The sequence below is a fragment of the Danio rerio genome, chromosome 1, assembly GCF_049306965.1.
Source record: "Danio rerio strain Tuebingen ecotype United States chromosome 1, GRCz12tu, whole genome shotgun sequence".
Taxonomy (NCBI): Eukaryota; Metazoa; Chordata; class Actinopteri; order Cypriniformes; family Danionidae; genus Danio; species Danio rerio.
The window spans coordinates 50,735,001-50,743,250 of NC_133176.1; the positions used below are offsets into that span (position 1 = coordinate 50,735,001).

General features: G+C 35.1%; 1 protein-coding gene across 1 annotated transcript in view; it reads right to left on the minus strand.

The window, feature by feature from the left end:
* Positions 1–4,986, minus strand: part of gja5b (gap junction protein, alpha 5b) — a 17,235-nt gene extending 12,249 nt beyond the window's left edge. The window contains 1 exon segment of the mRNA NM_001034988.1: positions 4,309–4,986. The gene's annotated coding sequence lies outside the window, so the exon portion shown is untranslated.
* Positions 4,987–8,250: the final 3,264 nt, after the last annotated feature.

An 8,250-nucleotide genomic window follows, 5' to 3' on the forward strand; every position in this document is an offset into this window, starting at 1 on the left:
AGTGAAATACCTGCTGTTTTACCGATATGTTCTGTAATAAAACAACTCTAACATTAAACGTGCAGCTATTGCTTGTATTTTGACGTTATTTTTCAGTTTTTAAAAGAAATGTTCTGTATTTTCAGAGAGTAACACTAATTTTACATTAATATTTACAGGTTATACCTGTAAATATAGAGAAACAAAAATTCTGTCAAATAGTTTTTAGTGAACATAGTAAACATATGAAGATTAACATGAGGTTAATAATGACAAATAATAGCCTATAGTTTGTAGGCTAGCTGCATATAATGCATGCACTGTGAACCATAAAATGTTTATTTTACTACGCTAACAATGTTGCAATGCTAATTGTTACGATCATCAGTGATCTAGCAGTTGCGGATCGCTGGAAAACTACACAGCCATACTGCTTTAATGAATTACAACTCCCAGCATGCACCTCGCACACCCAGGTTCCTAATTCTGACTGATTACACACACAGTCAGAAGATTGAATAAACTCAGCACACACAGACGCATCATTGCTGAGTCTTAAACTGTTTAGTGAGCATTACGGCTCATTTCCCCTTGACACATTTGACCTCTTTACTTTGTTGTTTTGTTTGTCGCCTTTACACTTGGAATTATCTGTGTGAACCTGTTTGTTCCTTTTTCAACATTTAATTGCAAGACGACTCTTAATAAACTGAAATTTGATCCTCAACTTTGTTGTGCAGGCGTCCTCACATGACACCAACCTTGTTTTTGTTGTTAAAAGACCAAATGTGTTATTTGTAAAAAAAAGAAAAGAAAATAGTAATATTAAAAAATAAAAAAAATAGACTTCTTATTATTCTAAATTATTATATTTTATAATTATTTTATTATGTAATAAAACTAATAAGAGAAAATTTTATTTGTTTTATTTCGGCTATAATCATAGCAGTTTTTAATTTTTTAAGAAACTATTTTAAGGTCAAAATTATTAGCCCCTTTAAGCTAGATTTGCTTTTGTTTTTTGATAGTCTACAGAACAAACCATCGTTATAGAATAGCTTGCCTAATTACTCTAACCTGCCTAGTTACCTAATTAACCTAGTTAAGCCTTTAAATGTCACTTTAATCTGGACAGAAGTGTCTTGAAAAAATATCTAGTAAAATTTTTTACTGTCATCATGGCAAAGATAAAATAAATCTGTTATTAGAAATGAGTTATTAAAACTATTATGTGTAGAAATGTGTTGAAGAAATATCTCCGTTGAACAGAAAATAGGGAAAATAATGAACAGGCGGGCTAATAAGTCTAACTGTATAACAATTTTATATTTTTTTAAGCAAATTGTTTTGAAGTTTAACCTACATATCCAAATTGTGCCGTTTTGGTGACTGTCGCTTTAAAGTCAAATGAGAGGGTGGAGCAAATAGATAAATGCCTGTGTGTCAGCATAGTGGCAGATTCAACATTCAAACATTTTACCCTATTTGATTCTGCTGATAGATAGATGGATGGATGGATGGATGGATGGATGGATGGATGGATGGATGGATGGACGGACGGACGGACAGACAGACAGACAGACAGACAGACAGACAGACAGACAGACAGACAGACAGACAGACAGACAGACAGACAGACAGACAGACAGATAGATAGATAGATAGATAGATAGATAGATAGATAGATAGATAGATAGATAGATAGATAGATAGATAGATAGATAGATAGATAGATAGATAGATAGGTTGGTTGGTTGGTTGGTTGATTGATTGGGGTTGAGTGATTGAACATATTTTAATAATTTTGCATTATAGCATGTTTCCATTATAAAAGCCTTCAGTCTGCTCTTACAGCTGTGAACAGATGGACAGTATCTGGTTTACAGTCCAGAAGATGAGCTGCGGATGTGATCCAGAAGAATGGGTGTGTATGAGTGTGATCAGCAGTTTAATGCAGCTGACAGGACGGCAAGACTGAAATAACTTTGATGACATCTGAAAACTAAGAACAGCAAAAGGAGCAACAAGACTAAGCTTTAGAGACTGAGGTCAGTCATAGGATCCTGCTTCAGTGCTTTAGTGTGTGTGCGTGTGTGTGTGCGTGTGTGCGTGTGTGTTTGTGTGTGTGTGTGTATGTGTGTGTTCAGAGAAACCTCCTGGGACCATCATAAACGGTTATTCATCAGGCTTTTCCACTTAGTAGAGTATGTTCGTTTAATGGAGAGACTTAATGTTGGTCCGCAGCCGAAAAGTCTGTAAGGTTGGATTAAATTAGATTAGCGCAGCACCTATTGAGTTTCTTATTCAGAATTCAGAAAATGAGAGCCAAAGTTATTCGTAGAGTTTGAACTGAATAATCTAAAGAAGTCATTGCTAGTAGGTTATATTAAGATTCAGTTTGCTCCGATTATTCTGTGCATGTTAAATAGTGAGTTATGATTCGTAATTACAACTTTTCCACTTGGTGCCATTTTTAAACAATTGAAAACAAGTGGTGTTTTACTGATGTGTGTTCATATGCACTCAAAAAATAAAATATATTTATATTTGCTGCTTGTTCAAACTACTTATTTAAAATTAGCTGAATCTTATTAGATTTTTGTTTAATCTACTTAAATTAGTTACACTAACCTAATGGATTTGTGTTGGGAAAGCATGAATGAATTATGTGGAAATTATGTGGTGTGTTTTAGGCATCTTAGAGCACTGTATGCTGGGTTCCACACAATTCTCTCATGTTGTCCCAACACAAATCGATTAATTAACTTTATTATTTTTACACATTTAAATGGATTGAACATAAAAAAAAAGAATTTTGTTGATTCAGCTGATTTTAAACACATAGTTTGAACAGGCAGCAAATTTTTTTTTGTGGGATTCTGTGGTAACAAAGGAAAGATGCTTGTACAAAAAAACAAGGCCTTAAGTGAAAGATTTGCCACTATTGTCTAAAGATCAGCTATGCTAACTATTAATACAAATATTCTACATTATATGTATACTATATGTCCTCATTTACTCAATCTGCCACAGTTTGTCACTTTACTTGGTGTATATTTTTGTAGAAACAATATCAAACAAAATGTAAAACAGATTTAAGTTGTATTTTTTTACATTAGAAATAATTGATATCCACTAAAATGCTTTACTCATTTCAGTATTTTATTTTTTACTTAAATATATCTGTTATACACCAAATTATAAAACAACAAAATATCATTTCACCAACTGAACATTTTGTTTGCTCAGCATTTAAAACTTCCATTCAATATAATATCTATGTGTAAAATGTAAGATAATTCATAAAAGATAAAGATAATTGTGTAGAATCCAAACTCCTTGGATTTTTATTATAATTATACTATAATAATGATATTATTAATGATAATAATAATTTTATTATGTAAATTAATTAACTTTATTAATAATAAACTTTACTCCTTGTTCAAAATATTACAGAGTATTAATACAAATACAATATATATATATATATATATATATATATATATATATATATATATATATATATATATATATATATATATGCTTGTACAAATATATATATATATATATATATATATATATATATATATATATATATATATATATATATATATATATATATATTTATATATATATATATATATATATATATATATATATATTTATATATATATATATATATATATATATATATATATATATATATATATATATATATATATATACACACACACACATAATACTTTATTAACTTAATTAATTTAATTGAAAATTCCATTTATACATTTTGAATTATTGCTAAAATATAATGCTTCTGTTAGGAAATGCTTTTAATAATTTTAAATCAACCTGAAATCATCATATATAATTATTAAACCCCAGGGGGCTAATAATTCTAACTGTATATATTAAAAATTTTCTATTATTAATCAAGCCTTGGTGGGCAAAAGCGACTTCTTTTAATGTTTCTAAACATTTGGTTGTGTGTGTGTATGCATACTTGTTTTTATATCAGCCCAGTTTTGCTCCAAGTTTTATATTAGCCCAGTTTTGCTAATCAAACTTAGCTGATCTGAACAATCGAGGTCTTCAAAAGAATCTGGAACACCTTGAATAGTTATATCAGCTGTGTTTGATCATGGTTGGAGCAAAACTGTGCAGAGCTGCGGCCCTGCAGGAATTGACTTTGTCACCTGGGTTTAGAGTTAGGGTAGGGGTAAAGGGAGAGAATATACAGTTTGTAGTAGAAACATAATGTTTATGAGAGTCCCCACCAGGATATTGGGACAAATCTATGTTTTTGTGTGTGTGACACTTTCTACATACCTGATTGAAACCAGTTAGCGTAGCAGCACGTGTCTGTTTGAGATCTGACAGGTGTGTGTTTCTATCTCTGTTGACCGATGAATAAAAGCCTCTGCTATTTAGTGATGAAACTTGACAGACTCTTGTTTACCCGAAAGCTCTTCTCCTCTACTCTGCTTTCAGGATGTGCGATTTGTTGCCAGAACCACTTGGCAGTCTGACAGTCACAGAGCCTCCAAGACTTCGGATCTCCAGCTGAAGCTTCCCTTTGATGAACGCTTGTGCGATTAATGCCTGAGGTTAGAGATCCTGAATGGACAGAGTCAGACTGTTGATGCTTTACTGTTGGTGAAGAGACCAAGCAGGTTTGTTGACACCTCAGCAGGATTAAAGATATTTTTCTTAAAGCATTGAACTTTGGACTCAAGAATTGTAGTAGACAGATCACTCGTTGTCAATATCATCCTTAGATTAATGCCAAAAATTGACTTTTTATTACTCCGCTTGACAAAATGAAAGGTCTCCTTCAACGATAAAGCCGGACTTGATGAATGAACTGCCGATTGTGTTTGTTTTTCTAGACGGTGACCTCAAAAAATCAATCTTCCCTCAGATGAATCCTGCTCACTGTCTCTTCTGTGGGACGAAAGATTACAGACACGCTGATGATCAGAAGCAGCTGCCAGCAGGCCGAACGGCGTCACGGACGATATGGAAGTGCCCTCATATTCAAAGGGCATGCTAAGAAATATCAGCAGAGCCGTACCACCTCCTTTCCCTCCCTTTCCCTCCTTCTACTCCTCCTCGTTCCCCTTTCCTCTCACAATGCTCGACTGCCACTCTATTTTAGTTTGGAGGAATATCTCCTCATCAGGAAGGAAAGTGAGATTGTATTGAGAAACAATGGGGGAATCGGTTTAGGCTTGTGGTCGTGATTATGTAGAGCTCCAGAAGTTTCGTTAGATTTTAGCTTCTACAAACATGATTTAGTCAAAACAGCATTTATGGGTATTCCTGAAACATTACTCATCTGTTTTAATTGACATTAGATTAAATTGCACTTAAAAATAATTCTCTTTGTCTGGATTGCATTTCAAAACACTGTGGTTGGGTTTAGGAAAGAGGGTGGGCGGGCCGAATAGGTACTTTTCAAAATACTGTTGGTTGGGTTTAGGGAAGGGGGAGGGTGGGGTTATTGGTCAGTTGGTCAGTCAGACAGTGATTTAGTCAACAGCAGCTTCTGGTGGATTTACGTGAGAACAGCAGGCGTTAACGACACTCGCAAAAGAAATTTGGAATATCAAAAAGCATACACAGCGGCCTATGGCAGACTCTTAAGAACAAAAACTTAGCTCCTGGGACATATTTGGTGTTCTCAAGAAATGTATATAGGGGCACGTAATCAAAATGAACCTGGGTTGAAAGTATGTGATCAGTCAACTGTTATTTAAGTTCTTATGTATTATTGCATTTTTTCCCTTGTTCTTCCTTAAAAAAAAAAAATAAAAATAATAATAATTAAGTAAAAAAAAACAGGAATTTCATGTAATGTCTCTTTTTTTCATTTAAATTAAATTTTCATAATCGAATAAAAATTTCTCGACTGTAAAAAATTTATTTGTAAGATAAGAATTTTCAGCTGGGTCTCACGAGGAAAATTGGCTAATTAATATGAATTCATACAAATTAATTCATATGTAAACGTACGATTTTTAAAAGGAGGCATCAAAACACCACCGTTGAACGTACCCTTCATTGAAAGATGATCCAATCATACTAAAATGTATTAATCAATCATACAAATCAATATAAATTAGCCACTAAATCAAAAAGTTACAAATCGCCACAAGATTTTGTTCAAATTTGTTCACTGTATCATCAATGCCAATTAAGCCCCTCGTATTTTTCAGAGTCCGTACAGAATACAAATTTTTCACGAATGCCAGTGCAAGAAATACTTTGCGTGGGAACCATTAGAATCTGTTTTTTAATAATCAGCGTATAATCAGTATAATCAAAAGCCAACATAGAACAAGAAAGTGCCTTGAGGTCGTTTCCAAAACATGGGGATTTACTCAACGATTAAAGCCTATTATGTAACAGTGTTTCTTCTCACAACCATTTCAACACAACCAAGTAAGATGCCACACCCCCAAACCAACAACAAATATCTCTTTTATAAATCCATTTTTATTGAAGTGATGCAGGCACATGATGATTCCTCAGATGTGAAATTGCAACGGGACATTTAGGAGAGCCACCATGTGACTGGACTTGCTTCGGGCCATTGCTCGGATAGATCAGTTTAGAGTTTGCCTTCTTTATATCTTTGTTTCTGATACTCACAGTCAAATGTAATCTTTGACACCAATCTCAAGGACACAAAAGCTATCCATTTCAAGAGTTCACACTCAGCTATTGCTTGAAACAATTTGCAAATCTGGCATACTGTCCTGGGAGAGAACCCTGAGCTTGGAGGGTTCCCGCCTGGTCATTTAGCATGATCTAGTAGGTCTCAAGAGCTCCCCCTGGTAAAGGGGGAGATGGTATGGATGGGGGGATTATTCAAAACAAAGATAAGAAAGGTACAATGAATGGGTTTATTTATTGGAGGCTAGAATTCATCTGATTGGTCTAGCAATGATTATTAAGCGGGAGTCTCCCATATTTCAAACCCATCACCCGCCACCCTCCCATTGTGTTATTTCTCTTAAAAACTCCCATAATTTCACCCCCACCCGATTCTCGACTTGAGACAGCTCAGCTTGCATGTGAAAGTCTGCAGCCAGAGACTGTTGGTCAAAGTGGACATCTTAACTTTTAACATTACCCAAAACTAATGAATCTGAAATTGTAATATTGACTAATGTGTCTAATATGTGTTTATAAAAATGAAAGTTTTAAAGGTGACCTATTATGCAAAAATCAATTGGTTTCAAGTGGTCTAATCACAGTTGTGTAGCAACAGTGTGAATATAGCCAGCGCATAATGGTTACAATCGATTTATTCCATTTTTTTTATATAATCCCGCTTGATTAAAAACAGTCTGCAGAAACACTCTGGATGCCATCCCCTTTTTGTACATGTCATCAGGGGGGAAAACCTCACCCATTAGTGAAAAACCGCTCCCTCATTAGCATAAACAGCCTTGAGTGAGAAGCAGCCGTCCACCATTAGAGTTTTCACGCTGTATCTGTAAAAGATAATGCCAACGGCTAAGGGGCATTATGAATGTAGAGTTATAGGATGCACAACCATCTGGACTGCCTTCTGGTTCACTTCTTCTGACATTCCAGTTTTTCACAGAGAAAACAATAAGAACACCTCACATGAGTGTTAACTTGTTTTTTTGTGTCATTTTGTGTCAACAGTGAGCTGCAGTTCTGTGGGCGCAAACGCCATGTTGATGCCAGAGGAGAATAGCCAGAAGGGTTCCAGCTGATAGAAAGGCAACAGTAACTCAAATACAACTGAGGTATGCAGAAGAGCATCTCTGAACGCACAACACATCCAACCTTGAAGCAGATGGGCTACAGTAGCAGAAGACCACACCGGGTGCCCCCCAGTTAGCCAAGAACAAGAAACTGAAGCTATAATTCGCACAGGCTCACCAAAATTAGACTAGAAGATTGGAAAAACGTTATCCGTGTTGATGAGTCTCAATTTCTGCTGCAACATTCGAAAGGTAGGGTCAGAATTTGGCATCAACAACATGAAAGCATGGATCAACCCTGCCTTATATCAACAGTTCAGGCTAGTGGTGGTGGTGTAATGGTGTGGGGGACAATATCTTGGCACACTTTGGGCCCATTAGTACCAATTGTGTCAACCCCACAGCCTGAGTATTGTTACTGACCGTGTCCATCCCTTTATGACCACAGTGTAATCATCTTCTGCTGGCTAGTTCCAGCAGGATAACGCACCATGTCATAAAGCATGAATCATCTCAGACTGGTTTCCTG